Genomic DNA, 14,989 nt, shown 5'->3' with positions numbered 1-14,989 from the left:
AATTTTTAACAAGGTAGACTCACTGACCACTAATTTTGCTGTTTTTATTTCATATTAATGTTCATCTCATATCTTCCTGTAAGGAGTTTTACTCCTGGCAGTTAGACACCAGGTCCCACAATTACAGGGATGGGCGCACTATCTTCAGCATCATTTTAACACAGAGGGGCTTTTCCTGCCTATCGGAATTAGTGGCATAATCCCTCTCAGATCTTAATTGGAGAGCGTTGCACGCATGCCGTATTTAAAGGCGGCGCGTTTGTCGCTTCAGTCCTCGATCAAAATCCAGACTTGATGGTGCCACAGCGTTCAAGCCAACCAGGCAACATGGTTTACGCATTAGAGGTCTGTCCCCAGGGCTGAAACTCTGCTCTGCTGGAGATTTCATGCATGATAATCAGACAGTGTATGTGTGTGTGTGTGTCAAGATAAATAGCTCTTTTTGTCAAGTAGTAATCTCAGCCCTTATGCCCCAGCGGGGCGGTTGGAACCATGCGGGAATGAAAGATCGCGACCCTTTTCAGGGCATGAAATGGGCCATTTTTCAGCACTCAGGTGTGAATGTGTATGTTTATCTCACTTTAATGCTGTGAGTGATGGCTTGGTATGAAGACTAATGGAATGTGTGAATGGAAATAACGACGGAAGAATGGAAATGTGCCACTTTGGACATCTGTGGCTTTAAAGTAAACATGAATTGTTTGGAACCCATTTGAGTTTGGGACATTTTTTTGATGATATTGGATATTCAGTGAGAAAGAAATGTTACGGTGAGTTTTTTTTTAATGCTGTGAAATCGATAAATGAATGTTTGTGTTTATGCAAAACATGTTTGTTGGGTGTGAATATATTTTTAATGAATATATAAATTCACAAACATACAGGTATATTTTTAAGAAATAGAAGTACATTTTATTTTTATGTTTATATATAATGTAAATTATATTAATACATATGCATACTGCATACATATACAGTTCATGCCACACACATTACATTTACATTTATTTATTTGGCAGATGCTTTTATCCAAAGATACTTAGAAAGAGAGCATTTAAACATTTTGTCAACACTCTAAACCGTATACACGCATTTATTATATAGATACAAACGTTGATTTTGAAAGCGATTAATCGCTTTGACAGCACACATTTTTTTGTTCCATTTTATATTCGTTGTCATTTTAAAAGATGGCAGAATATACAGTCTTAAAAATGTGCTTCACATTGCCATAGAAGGATAACATTTTTGTCCAAATGGTTTAAATAAGAACCTTTAACATCCAAAGAAAACCTAGAAAATGCAAATTGTTCTTTAGATTTTAAAAAGCTATTTAAGAACCTTTGAGTAAATGGTTCTTTGGGGAACCAAAAATAGTTTTTCTATGGCATCGCTGTAAACCTTTTATAGCACCTTTTTTTAAGAGTGCACTGTAAAACCTGGACAATTGGTTATTATTATCCAATAACTCAGTCGGCCTAAGTAACATCAACAGAAAACTAAAGTTATATCAGACTAAGAGCAAGTTCTTACGTTTCAATAAATTCTTATTAGGAACTAGACAAGTATTTTATGTTTTGTTTTTAGAATAGCAAGGATTTGATCACTATTACTCCAGGAATGTGAACTAAAAAGTTATTAAAAAGCTAAAAACAACACCACTCCACCTACACAGGAAGCGTATTAGTGTGATTGAGTGAACAGACTATTTTATCTGACTGGCTGCTGTCGGGATCTGAGCATTATCTAGAACAAGTGTCTGCAGTAAGAATGAACTAACAGGCAAGATTTTATTATCTCCGTGTATGGCAACACCACAATAGTTTTACTTCTCTAATATCCTAGCAACAGCAATAGGCCTGAACTGTTTGAATACATTCTGTTAAGTGATGCATTGTATCTTGTACGACATGTTTATTGCTGCCAGTTTTTCTTTTTGGGGGGGCTGCCCTCAACTGTAGTTAACTTGAAATAGAGCTTTGCAGAGATGACCTATTTTTGTTGGACAACACAGAAGTTAGCGCCGTTCTCAGGGAACTCAACTCACGTTTTCAGAGTTTTGTGCCCATGTTGCAAAGGATGCAGTCGCTTTTAACAACTTACTAGCATCCGCTGTTTTTAAGACAGGATAAAGCATTAAGAATCACAAGCAGGTTATAACTAGTGTGTTTTTGTCATAGAATAAAACGTGAAAACATTTAAAGGTTTTGTTAAGCTTTGTAAAACTATATTTTAAGTATTTAACCAAAAACCCATTGACTTTGGGGTGATGGAACTGGAGCTGCTAAAATGCTAACAGATCAACTCTGCGATACTCTATATTCTCTCACAGACACAAACATCACATGGCGCCTTGATCAGGTCCAGCCCTGGTACGTCAAAGGCTTTTCTTAATTCCGAGTGGAAAACAAAAATAGCTGGACCCTCAGGTTGTCAGGGTAACTACCGCATTTCTGAGCTTGCGGGTTCCACACGTACGCGATGGCACAGTAAATCAATCCAAGGCGTTCTTTAACTTTGAGAGAATCCGAGCCAGCTAACAATAATGATGACCAAAGCAGCTGGCGTGTCAAAGGGCTCCGGATGACCCCACTGCGGCACCGTGCAGCAAGGCAAAAAACTATCAGCAATCGCCTGCTGGCCTCACCCGTGACTCCTGCTGCTAGGCCTGTTTATCTGACCCCTTGACCTTTGATCTCAAGGTGCGCCGAATAGGGGCCTGAGGAATTTCAAAGGGGGGCACGTTTTACTTTTCCACCTGTTTGGCATAAATCAGACGAAAAGGTATGCATGTAGAAGTTAGTGTGTACAGTACAGTATGTGTGTTTATGAATTAGTGTGCAGAGGCTGTTTGTATCTCCACTTGTCTGAAGGAAAGTGAAGAGAATATTGAGATTGCTTGTACTTTCTAACCCCTGGACGGATATACAGAAAAGGCAAAGCAGGGAAAATGCAATGCTGCCCCGATGTGAACACGTGACAGTTTAGCATTTCATCCTAAAGAAAGATCAAGGCCAACAATCTTCCTTAACCATAACCGTGTCTGAATTGTTGTTTCACACCACAGATGGTACGCCCTGCACCACAGTGAAGGATGAAGGCATTTTATGCCTGGCCACCGTAACAGCATATGAAATACAAAGGGCAGAATGTGTGCCTTGTGACTCCTGAGGGCAGTTTTTTACACCCTTCATCTTCATTGTCCTTGTTTTCTGACAGTGTTGTTGCAGTTCTATCTATAGGCTCCCAGGGGTCAAGGTCAGGTGGACATGCACAGAGTTCCTCAAGGGTCTGGTGGGAAAGGGTTGACTCGGTTGATCACTGTTTGTGAGCTGTTTTTGTTCCGTAAGGTTAGGGGTATCAGGGTGGGTTTCTAACCTAGCTATGCCCTTCTATGATAAGCCCTTGAGCAAAGTTTTGCTGTCCATGCAACAGAAGTTTCCTCTGTTCCTAAAATGATCTGCTTTTGCCATGAATATAATAAATGACAACAACATTGTTATTTTGGGGTGAACTATCCCATTAAGACGATGGAGATGGTGGTCTAGTGGGTTAAACCACTGAACTGGTAAATCAATGGTTGCTGGTTCGATCCCAGCAGCCACCACCAGTGTGTCCTTGAGCAAGACACTTTACTCCATGTTGCTCCAGGGGGATTGTCCCTGTAATAAGTGCACTGTAAGTCGCTTTGGATAAAAGCGTCTGTCAAATGACTAAATGTAAATGTAAATGACTAAATGTATACGTGAGTGTCGAAATGCAGTTAATGTCCACTGGATTGGTGCCAGTTTTCAGCACACGCAGTTTAGGCCCTTATCTCTGTATAGGACTCGACCGGCTCACTTGAGTGTCTTTTCCCATCCTCTATCACTACGCAAGTCAACACACACAGCCAGACGTGATGAGATCACCAAATACTTTTCATTAATAGCAATAAATGCACTTCAGTGTGCCAGCAGTACCAGCCATCCATGAGAGGCGGCAGGGTTTAATACAAACCACCAGTCCAACTCCCAGGGTAAACCGAAAGATCAATGACTTCCTCTGTCGCAGTCACACATCCTGATTTAGATTACCGCGGAATCGGGGCTTTTAGTCAGGATTAAGGCTGAGCCGAGATTGAACAACATAAAAGGGGAGGTCTGATAGCCAGGCGCAGCAGATCCTGGAGCCCGCTAAGCCTAAAGCAGTCTTACACTGGAGGGGGTCATCCTAATTAACTCTGCCTGTTACTCTGTTAAAGCAAGAAAGATGTCTACCGGCTTCAATTAACTTTGTATTAAAGTATTGAACCACGGAAAAAGGCGCTGAATGCATGCAGCGATGGATTTTTATGAGATGTATGAGTGTTAGAGTTTTTTATTCACGCCAAATTATTCCAAAAACGAGAATTGTTTTATCATTTATTCACCCTCATGTCATTGCAAATCTGTGTGACTTTCTGTCTTCTGCAGAGCACAAAAGATATTTTGAAAAACGTTGTTTTCCATTATGTGGGCACAAAACCACTAAGACATTTCTCAAAATATCTTCTTTTGTGTTGCACTGAAGAAAGAGTCATAAGGAAAAAAATAAGGAATGAACTCAATCCCTTTGGTCGCATGAATATAATAATGAAAAGAAAGAAATTGCTACAATCTAAAACATTCCCTATACAAGAAATTAAATGCAAAGGACATATTGGACTATCTTTATAAAAAAAATCCCCTACACGAAAAATACTACAGTTAACTGCAGTAAAATTCCTAGATACTATAGTGTTTGTAAACCTGTATAAAAATATTGTAGTTATTTAGTACAGTTTTCCATTTACCATAATTAATACTACTGAATACTCCCCCTATATCTATAGTAATTTTTCATGTGTTTCAACTGATTTGAAAAATATAGGTCATAATGGAGAAATATATTACCCCCACTGACACACAGTCCTTTGCAACATGCATAATGTGTAGTTTATATAATACCTGTTTTTATGCATATGTAAAGAGTATGTGAAGTATTAAATTTCCCTTCATTTGTTTTATTTATTTACCAAAAATGTAGGTTACTAAACAATGCATGGTTCTACGATCAGCTTTTGGTCTTGGAAAAAGCAGCAGATCAGGTTTTGATATGTGGCAGTGTGGTATCAAATCATTATTAATACTGTAAAGCGCGTGTTAGGGAGAAAAAGGCAGTCAGGTAAGGGCTCTGGTGTAAACCCAACACCATCTGTTATCACTTCTTCAGTGTTGTGCTTAATTGCCCCCCAAGCCTTTTTCATTTCTAAATGAGCTTAGGCATACATTGCAACATTTGCATGTCTTCGGGTTCGTGGGTGGATTTGGAGCTGTAATTGGCAAGTGGCTCTCATCACATCGTCCACCATAGCTTCAGCCTCGCGCTTGCTGAACATCCTGCAAAGCCTTCGAAAAGTTCCACCCCCCAAGATTTCCATCAGCGGGATTTAAACAGCAATACCCACGCGTAAGCAGAGATAAGATCTCGCCCATTTAACTCGCAGTATAAACTGCACACTTCACTTGTGATGGGAAGCTGAATGAAGGAATGTGTCTCAGGTAAAAGATTCGGGCCAGCGTGACAGAACAAACACGACTAATGGTGCACGTCTCACGTCTGTCTTTCTCACACACTTGCACTAAAAGGTTTTAACACTCCCACAGGTGTTAAACGGTTCCAGTGTGTGGAACCACAAGGCATGTCGGACTGTTCTCTTAGTCTGTGTTGCTAAATGGTCCCCAGCCATTAAACGTCTTCACACCGTCACTCATGCCCGTCCTCTCTTCCCGGCCGCTTCAGATACTTCTTCCTTCAAGATTGACTAATGGTCGCCAGAGCAGCAGGATGGAAACCAATTTTTTTCACAGAGTGCTTGCGTGCTTTTCTCACGGGAACGCTTCTTTTGTGGCTATCGCGCTGGGGGTGGTGGGTGTTGTCCATTCCATGCACACTGCTGGCCTTTCACCAGCATGAGACAGGAGAACAGAGAGGAAAACAATCTCTGCTGAGAAGACCTTGAAACTTTAGTGAAACAAACAACCTGGCGAGTTAGACTTGCTGCTGGTCATGGCCGAAGAGCTGGATGAGAAAAATAAGGCCCTTTAATAGAGTAAATGTATAGGAGTAATAGGATTTAGCTTAATGGCATTGTGATTTTCGTCATTTATAGAAGGTCAAAGAAATCTGGCTGAAGTCATTTGTGGAGTGTGTGTGTACACCAAGCAGCTGGAAATAATGGGTTTAAAGGAGCAACAAATTGAGAAAACAGTTTTCCATGTTATATTTTCAGCTTTGGCGAGCTCACTGGGAGGTACAGGAAGTTGTGTATGCTGATGAAGAGTCTTTGTGTGTTCTTTCCTTAAGCGCTAATGATATTGTTTCACAAGCATGTGAATGGGTGGTCTCCACATATGACACCTTAGTCATCCCGTGGTTGTACCACATGGACCACTCCTAGGCCCTTTGATTGTTTTCTTTCCCTTTTCAGATTAAAACTGACTACTCTGTGTGAAACCTGAGCTGAACTGCATTTCATCACATCTTACACCTGAACATATAAACCTCCAACATCTGCTCACTGTAGGGTTCCGGCGATGGGAGGATGCCCGTTTCTCGCCTGTTATCTGGCCACTGTGCTGTTCAGATGTTTGGTGTCAGGTTCCAGATGGCCCGTAGGCCACATTGAATGTGCAAACAGACGCAGGGTAATCATTCCGATGCTTTACCTACAGTCCTAAATGAGATTGCAGTGTAATGATGCCCCGCAGCAGGTCTTTACTTATGGAGGGGTTGTTGTTGCTGTTTCCAAATGGACCGGCAGTGGGTTTAATAGTGCTTCATTAAGGGCGGCGGGATGGCAGCGCGAGGCTTGCGACCAAACTAGGCTTCTTGTGACTTCCTGGAAGCATATGCTTCAGTGCTCCCAACGGATGCCCTCCCACCGGCATGCCATATTTATAATGTAGAACATTACAGAAATTATCGCAAAGTGCACTTACCTGCCTCCCGTGACTGATAGGCAGGTTTTTCATGTCAATGTTCTTTGCCTCACTCTGCTCTTGTTTTTCTCTGCGTGTGCGCCTTTGTGCGTTTTTCATTTCCTTCTGGGTCTTGAGGAGTGGTGTTCTTCCTTATGAAGAGAAGAGATAAAAGGACAAGGTGAAATCACTGCAGCCATTTTGCCTTATTCCAGAAGATGTTCTGTGACTCTCGAGCATCCTCAGACTTTTATGGACTTTGTTGTTTTCCTGCTCTCTCTATTTGGAAGATGAACCTCACCCAAAAATGATCAAAACAACACGGCTTTTTATGTGTTTTGGTTTAAACATTGCATGCAAATGCAGTATTACTATTAAAATTGTTACGGTTCTAGTTTTAGTGGAAAGAAACATCCGCGTGGATAAGAGAAATAGGTTTCTCTTTACCAAGCTATACCTGCCTACCTATTCGACTGAAAGAAGGAAAGCAAGGGAGGAAATGGCAGCCGTTTCAGACAGACGCACAATGCACAGTTAATTTGCTCCTTTCTTTTTTTGTTTGTCTGTGTGACTCTTTCGGTCTCAGCGTTTCGCGCTGCTGTGTTCGAATGCGATGATAATTGGATTCTTGTTTTGATGTGGTAAAAAGAGTTCTATGTCAAATTGTTTTCGCTAACATGAATGAGAGATTTGATAAATTCACCAGAGAAACTTTTGACTTTGTGCGTGTCTATCTGTGCACGGGTGCTAGGAATAGTTCAGGGTTGTTTAAGAAAAGTGAGGGAGAAGCTTACAATCCTCGACATTAAAGCATTCAAGACGTTTTGTTTTTTTAACTTTTACAACCTTTCATTTTGAAATGCCATTTCCTATAGAGCGTTTCCTTTCAGGCCAGTCCTACAGCATGCGAAACTATGGTTCAAGTATTGTTTTTTTTATTTATTTGATAATTAACTTGACATGTTAATGTTTTATGCAACAGCTTTCAGCTCTACTATTCATTTAATCTCAACTGAAGTTTAATGAACTCCTTCACATTCTGCTAGATCTGAAAATAAGGATTGTTGTACAAGACCCGAATGACACTCTTAAGCACTAAAAAAATCGGGTAATGTCAAAAAATAATTAGCTCTAGAAAACATGCTTAGCGCAAAGAGTTGTTCCGAGTGACAAAATTCTAACAAAATTCTTAGAAATATGGGCGTTTCCCCTTTGAATTACAGAAAAGATCCTAGTAAAGAAAAAGTAATTTATAAAGGATATTAACCCTTAAAAGAGCTATTAAGGTCCAAAATTGAAACCTTAAAATTACTTTTAAGGTTTATCAGATTTTTTATTGTTTTGTGTGTGTGTGTCCAACTTTTGATTATCTTGGTTTTGATTTTCTTGTATAGCTGCTTTGATGCAATCCATATCGTAAAGCGCTATAAAATAAAATTACATTGAAGTGAATGACAGTGAGTTTATAAGACACAACGCATTAGATGTTTGTGAGTTGATCCTATTAGAGACACTAAAATATCCAAAAAAACGCAGAAATGCCACAGAAAAGATTGTGTCATACATAGCAACGGGGTCAGCCCCACCTCCTCACTATGATAAACGTTTTTGTCTTTTCCTTGCTCAGAGTTTCTCTCATGGTCCTGAATCTTTTCTAAGCTAAGACTACTTGGTAGACGTTTTTAAGCTAAATTAAGAGCATTCTTAGAGGATTCTTAGAAGCTTTAAGAATGCGGGCCCTGGTCTCTAAATGGATTGATTTAAAGGAGCTGTCCATAATTATTTGGTTTCCTGTGAACTTGAAGTATTCCAAAATATGCATTCTTGTTGGAAATAACAGCTTCCTGTAGTTGAACCAAAGTAAACTAGAAACAACTCATTTTATACTATGCAATGTATTTTCAATCAAGTATAAGTTGAGGAAAACATGTAGGTCAGGGCATATTTTATCTGTTGACAAGCGGTTGGGTTATTAAAAATGGGTATTCCATAATCCACATCAAAAGGCCTTTCTAGCCAAGTATTTTAATAGTAAATATTTATATTCCTTTCTATTTCCACCTATTAGAATAGCAAGCGCTGATGAACCCTAAGACCAGAAATGTGTGTTTAGCAAGTAAACAGGGGCTATGTTTGTTTCATGTTGACTTTTAAGGTCTTATGCAAATGTTCTCATCACTTAGATTCATTGTGATGTAGTGAACTTCTCTATTACCTTTAAAACCTATTGGCGTCATCCCTACGTTTGACTGGAATACATTTGAATAGCAAATATGGCAAGTGTTAGAGGGTGCAAAGGATCAGAAATTCCCTAAACAGAGCCGATACTTGCCTTTCGTTTACGCGGAGAGCAGAATGAATGCCTCCTTTGAGAGCGCTTTGGCAAAGCAGAGTAGCCTCTGGATTAAAATGCTGGCCCATGCTTCAATGCAGACACAAACCTACACTATCAGTGGGATTGAAATCTCTCGTACAGACAACACTGTTCTTCTGAGCACAGGGAGTGGCTGCATTGATCTGAAACGCCCGACAGAGACGTTGCGTCAAACTGAGAGGAGAGAAAGAAAGTTGGTTGTATGATGATCTCTATGAGAGGCTGGAAGCCCTGTGGTTACTTGCACAGCGTGATCTCGCTCTCTACCTAACTGTTGTACCTCTACTCTTTACTCTTTCCAGAAAAAACAACCCTTAAATCCTCCTCTGCTATTAGGAGAACAAATGCTTCCGGTGCAGCAGAGCTTCACCCTTGCCCTTCCCTGATACCCAGAACAACATATCTAAATACTGATTTTATTTATACTGGACTGGCTCTTTTAAAGGAACAGCGCACCCAAAAACAAATAAAATTGGTTTACTTAACCTAAATTGTTTCCTTGTACTCAATTTGTATGACTCGCTGACCTCTGTTATACACAATGGATGAATATTTAAAGAATATTCCAGCTACTTTTTTTAATTTTGTATATATAGAGTGTATGGATAGTGGAGCTGTCATGTACCAAATTGACCTTTTTTGTTACTCTGCAATCTTCGAAACAACACAAGCGTGTGTAAAATAATCAGAAATCTGCTGCGCAAGATTCTGCAGGTGAATGTTATCATACCACCCATGATTCTTAGATATTGTATTGACTTGTGTAATAGTCAATTGGCCCAGTTTGCTCAATTTGTCCTGATATACAGCCCTCAAGGTTTTCCTATAGAAATTCTGTAATCTACTTGAATTGAGTGGGTTTGTTTGGTTAGCTCAGCGTGGCAGAAATTGCGTCTTAGCTGCCAGATAAGCCCTTTGGGCATGTGTTACTGGCAGGTCTATTGAGGAACAGACTCTAATGTGGTTAGGGCAATTATGGCCTGTTTCTTGCCCTTTCCATCCATGTTCCTGTACCCTCAGACGGCTTGCCTTCTGCTCAGTTGAGCCCAAGAAATTAACTTTCTCTAACCGTGTCTCTCTCTCTATTGTGTACACACATTGTCCTTGGGGTTACAGGTCGGATGAAAATATTTCATGAAATATACAACATAGTTCAATAGTAAAGAGAAATGTATAGGTGTAGTAATAAAGAACAAATATGATATTTTATACACCAGAAAATATACACTGTGAAAATTCTGTCAGCTGGAGCGACACAAATACATACTGAAAAATATAAAAAATTTTAAATTACAAGATATAAGGTTATAAAATAATATGATTTCCATTTTCTTGTAAATGTGCGGTCTTTTTCTGTCATTTTACAGTTTTTGACAGTTAAAACTGAAATTTATAAATAAACAGATTTTTTCCCCTATAAAATGACATTTCCTCCGTTTTCCTTGTAACTTTGCAATCTTCACTGTAATTTTCACGCTTTTCCACATTTAAAAAATACATAAAAATTCTAGGTTTTCTTACATTTTATGTGGAAAAAAATATGTATAATTACATTTTTGTATAGTGTAACCTTAACATTCTGGCTAGTTTTCATTGGTCAGATTGCTATTGGATATGTCAAACCGTGTAGAATTTCACTCTTGGTTGCATCACCAGTCTGGGATGTCTGGAACCAAGACTTCCTCCAGCTGTAAAAAATTCAACTAGTAATCAAAACTGTCCTTGCAATTCACCAAGAAAGGACTATATCCCCACGTCACTTGAACGCCTAAGGCTACATCTCTGTGTGTGTATCTGTGGCTACTCTCAACAGAAAAACCTATTTTTAATAATAGCAACACGTATCAAGTTCCTGTCTCAAGTTTTCGACCTTCACTTCAATGCATACTGATGTCTGATTTAAGTGGTCTGGGCTGATACATGTGGGTCTTCATGGTCCTCTGCGGGTCTGTTTGTTGCCGATGAGTTGGGTCATCATTGCCAGTATGCGGTACATGTTTTCATATATTATTGATTATACTGGATAAATCATTTGTTTTTACAGATGGCTTAAGAATTAGTTTTACTTTATTACAGCAGCACAATTAATGAATATGGAAATTTTTAATAATTCCACTTCTTTGGTTTGATCAGATTATCATGTCCCTATGTGCTATGCACCCATTTCTAACCTGAAAAACGTTTCCTGTCTCTATTGTCAAAATATGATTTCCTGGGAATATTGTTTCATGTTTTGTGTCCTCAATTTCACAGTTCATAATTTTTTATTTAGCCATCATGTTCCTTTCCTTGCCTTTGTTTATATAATCAAGCTCTATTATTACCAACCAGAGCATAATAATGAAAGTCTTACATATCCTTCAGCTCAAATACGTCTTCAAAAGACAGTCCAAGCTTAATCATTCAATAAAACTCAGTTTTAAACGTAAAACCTACTGCGTAACATGAGCGACCGACTGTCAGCCTGTCTTCACAGCATCAGCGTTAAAGGTGAGAACATCAGGCTTCCCAGTAGAAGACAGAATTTCCTTTTTCACTAATCAGTCAGTGTACTACCAGACCCAAAAAAGAAAGAGAGATAGAGGATGTGCATGGACGAGTCAGTTGTCCTCTGAGAGTTTCACTCTTCATTTCATCAAGTCAATTATTTTAGCACTTCAGGCTCGGTGCCCCTGCGCTCCTGAAAGCCTGGGCCATAGATGGGTCAATTAGCCTGCTTGCTCCACCAGAGGCCCTTGACAAGGAGTCTGACAAAAGGGAAAGAATACTCTGATTTCTTCGCCTGCTTTCAATGTGATGAAGACTTCGCTAATAAAGTGACCGTCCTTGACTGGGCTTCACATGTCCAGAATACCCACTGTTCGTTTCTAAGGACGGAGTGACGTCTGTGCGTGTTTGTGGTGCTCATAACGCTGCATGTGCTCGCTGTCTTAATCAGTTAGTTCCTGCTTGTTAACAGCACTGGAGATCAAATGTAGTGGCAAGAAGCATTGATCCCCTTCAGCATTTACATTGTAAACTTAAAAAAAATTGCAGCCTTAAAGGGATAGTTCACCCAAAAATAAAAATTCTTTCATCATTTCCTCACCCTTTTGTCAAACCAGTATGACTTCCTTTTTTTCTGTAGTGATTAGTCGATTAGTCGAATACTCCACGGAAATGTAACGCCTCTTACCATATTCGGAACATCAGGCTGCGCCGGTGACGGTACAGTGAGATTTACAAGTCTTGGACAAATCATGTTACGAACTGACGTAGATTTGCCGGGGTGTGGTTACACGAGGCGTTTCAGGCAGGTCTAGGTGAGCATTCGCTTGTAAAATACATATTTTGTTCCGACACTTAAGTTTTTGCAATTTTACGTGTCCAATACATGCATGGGCAACTTATTACACACCAAAGACAAAGAAAAACACGTATTTCCAGGGAATCACCCCTCTAATGGTACCGCGCTGTTGTTCGGTTATCAACATTCTTCAAAATATGACATCACAAATGGGGCCCCGCCCACAAGATTTGCTCTCGGTGTGACCAGACTGGGGTCTCGAAACTTCTCTAAATAGCTCATTACCCAATCACTTATTAACTTAATGATTCCTCATGTTCAGGCACATTGTAATGGACGTCTTTCAGTATTCTGTTCTACATTTTCATTAGTGTCTCCATCCACAGGAAGCCCATCAGAGACTTAATCGCTCTCCCCACTTCCCTTATAATTTTTTCATGTGGCTAGTCAATGTTGAAAGGTATTATGTCGACAGCATGATGGTTTTTAGGCTAATGTAAGGGCTTGTGCAAGCAGCCAGGCCAGGTTAATAGTATGGATGGTGCAGTGCCAAAGCTGATTTCCTATTGTGAGAGCAGGATGGAGTTGTTGTAGATGGTATTTATTAGGCCACTGTATGTGATGTTTCCGCTCAGCGAGTGTCATTAACGGTACGCTCTGCTGTTTTTAGCAAGTTGTAGAGGAAGGCCAATTTGGCTGCGTTCTGTGATCCCGAGCACGTGTTTCACCATATGTCTTACTGAAAACAGAGGCACTATGCAGTAGTCGATTCAATTCTTATGGGGTTGCACATTTATTGGAACATAATCAAACACACACTTCTGGTTCCAGAGCGTTGGCTCTGATCCTGAACAGAGCTTTGCTCGGTTCCACGGAGCAAATATTTGCTTGTGCTTTAGAGTGCAGTCGCAGATGGAGTAAATATCAGCTGTCTTGAACAGAATTAGAAGGAAAGCAGAGATGTGTTGAAATGACCGGTGTCGCTAGATGCTAATATAGATGTGTGAATGCTGATGTCCTCGACCAAAAGGGATGGTTCAACCAAAAATTTAAATTCTGTCATCATTTACTCACCCCTGTGTCATTTCAAACCTTTATATGAAAGAAGATATTTTAAAAAATGTCCAGGGGTTAATGTCTATAGTGGAAGTCTATGGGGGCCAATATTGTTTCAGATAGAGAGTCAGATAGGTTTGGAATGGTGAGTACTGTAAATATTGAGATATATTTTATTTTTGAGTGAACTTTCATTGCAGTAGCTTTCATTCTACTAACGTGCATTTCTTTGCTAAAGAAAGAAACAAATGCAAAACTTGTATGCAAACATATCACTCGGTGAGTCACGTCAGAATTATGTGACAATAAGCTCATATATTTTTCCAGAATGACATGGGAACTAAGATTCCTTCGGAATGCATTTGTAGTTTCATAGCCAACAGATTCCAGTTCATGTACCCACACAGAAAGTACAAAGTCGAATTAAACTGCCTTTGACAATACATTTTTATTGCACTTTAATTGCCGAGAGGCATAAAAGATGATTACATTCACACCCATCTAATGCTGACATTCTTCTGACACAACTCACTTAACCGGCTGCCGTATTCACGACCAACGCTCTCTGTCTTACTTTAACATCATAGAACACAGTGGCTTACAGCCATTTCAGCGATGAAATAATTGCTAGCTTAACAAAAACCAGCACATACAGATAAAGAGGTGATTATCTCCTTTGTTTTTGTTGCAAGTGTGATCAATGGGTAGAAGTGATTGGGGGACTGATCTGGCCATGGGTGTTCGGACGGGGGGTGGGTGGGTTGTGCAGATGCATGGGACAAATTCCTCAATTATGCTGGACAAACTACCACTTACCACAGAGACAGATGGCAGAGAAAAAACTGACTGATGTTTCCCATTGGTGTACATATGGTTGAGAGAGGGGCGGGGATATCGGCAATGATTAGTTGGCTTCGTGATCAGAATTCAGTACGACTACGATGTGTCCGCTGAGAGTCTGCAGTGTAGCATGTTTAATAGGGGTGTTGGACACTTGAGGAGGTGCAAGTTTTTCTTACCAAGATGTGATTAGTGATAGACTAATATATGCAATGTCCTTTTTTGCAATTTTGGCAAATTTTTGGACTGTGAATGTCAGGCGACAAGGCATGCATGGTTTTCTTAGTATGTAGCAGTACCAAGAATTTGAGTAAAATGTCATGGTTTTGACCTGGAAGACATTGCGCTGTTAAAAGTATAACGTTAGGCATGATTGCTGTAATTCCTTTAATGGTTTCTAAGCATTTACAAAATTGGACAATTGTTTTCTGTACTATTACAGATTGGATGTTT

The 14,989-nt window shown here is 39.8% G+C and overlaps 1 protein-coding gene and 1 long non-coding RNA gene across 3 annotated transcripts in view; one reads left to right on the top strand and one right to left on the bottom strand.

Moving 5' to 3' along the window:
• The window catches only part of alcama (activated leukocyte cell adhesion molecule a), a 58,543-nt gene that overhangs the window by 20,704 nt on the left and 22,850 nt on the right, over positions 1-14,989 (top strand). The window lies entirely within an intron of this gene.
• The window catches only part of LOC130411804 (uncharacterized), a 71,124-nt gene that overhangs the window by 37,307 nt on the left and 18,828 nt on the right, over positions 1-14,989 (bottom strand). The window contains exon 2 of the long non-coding RNA XR_008905112.1: positions 7,002-7,132. This is a non-coding gene — a long non-coding RNA (uncharacterized LOC130411804). The remainder of the gene's footprint in view (positions 1-7,001; positions 7,133-14,989) is intronic.

The sequence above is a fragment of the Triplophysa dalaica genome, chromosome 22, assembly GCF_015846415.1.
Source record: "Triplophysa dalaica isolate WHDGS20190420 chromosome 22, ASM1584641v1, whole genome shotgun sequence".
In the NCBI taxonomy this organism is placed as follows: domain Eukaryota; kingdom Metazoa; phylum Chordata; class Actinopteri; order Cypriniformes; family Nemacheilidae; genus Triplophysa; species Triplophysa dalaica.
This window is presented reverse-complemented; position numbering and strand designations above follow the sequence as displayed.